The sequence below is a fragment of the Limulus polyphemus genome, unplaced genomic scaffold (genome assembly GCF_000517525.1).
Source record: "Limulus polyphemus unplaced genomic scaffold, Limulus_polyphemus-2.1.2 Scaffold9171, whole genome shotgun sequence".
Lineage (NCBI taxonomy): Eukaryota > Metazoa > Arthropoda > Merostomata > Xiphosura > Limulidae > Limulus > Limulus polyphemus.
In genome coordinates, this window is record NW_013674781.1 from 18,234 (window position 1) to 19,092 (window position 859).

An 859-nucleotide genomic window follows, 5' to 3' on the forward strand; every position below is an offset into this window, starting at 1 on the left:
TACTAGATATTAATTAAATTATAAATATATCAATTCATGCGAATATGACTGAAAATTTTCATTTTTTTCTGAAAAGGTGGTGTCTATTTACTTGTGACCACGCTGTGTACAGATAAATTCGTTTTAGTTAAATTCTATAATTTTCGTTAATGATTCAACAATGGTTTCCCGTCATTTTTGACGGGCTTTTAAACTAGTAGGTCTAATAACAATAATAAAAATACACTAAACTACAGATGTTGTTGTTTTTTACATCATCTGAATTAGTTGTTTTCTCTTTCAGAGCAAAGCTACATTAGGATATCTGCTGTGTTCAAAGCGGGAATCGGACGCCGGATTTTAGTGTTGTAAGTGCGCAAACTTACTGCTGCCCCACCGGGGGACAGATTAATTAAGATGAACGTAGACAAAACATTTGTAGCCAAATGTAGTTTTTATCGCTGTTATTAGGCCTATTTGTGCCATTGCTTTGCCGGTTTCTAGCATTTAAAAATTTTAAATTTTTGATATGAATAATACAAAGTTGGGGGCCTGGCATGGCAGTTACGGCGCTCGTCTCACAATTTGCGGGTCACGGGTTCGACCTTTCAGCCGTTGGGGCGTGATAATGTGACAGTCAATACCACTATTCGTTAGTAAAAGAGTAGCCCAAGAGATGGCGATGAGTGGTGTTGACTAGCTGCCTTCCCTCTAATCTGGCCCGGCATGGCCAGGTGGATAAGGCGCTCGACTCACAATTTGAGGGTCGCGGGTACGAATCCCCATCCCACCAAACATGCTCGCCCTTTCAGCCGTGGGGGCGTTATAATGTGACGGTCAATCCCACTATTCGTTGGTAAAAGAGTAGCCCAAGAGTTGG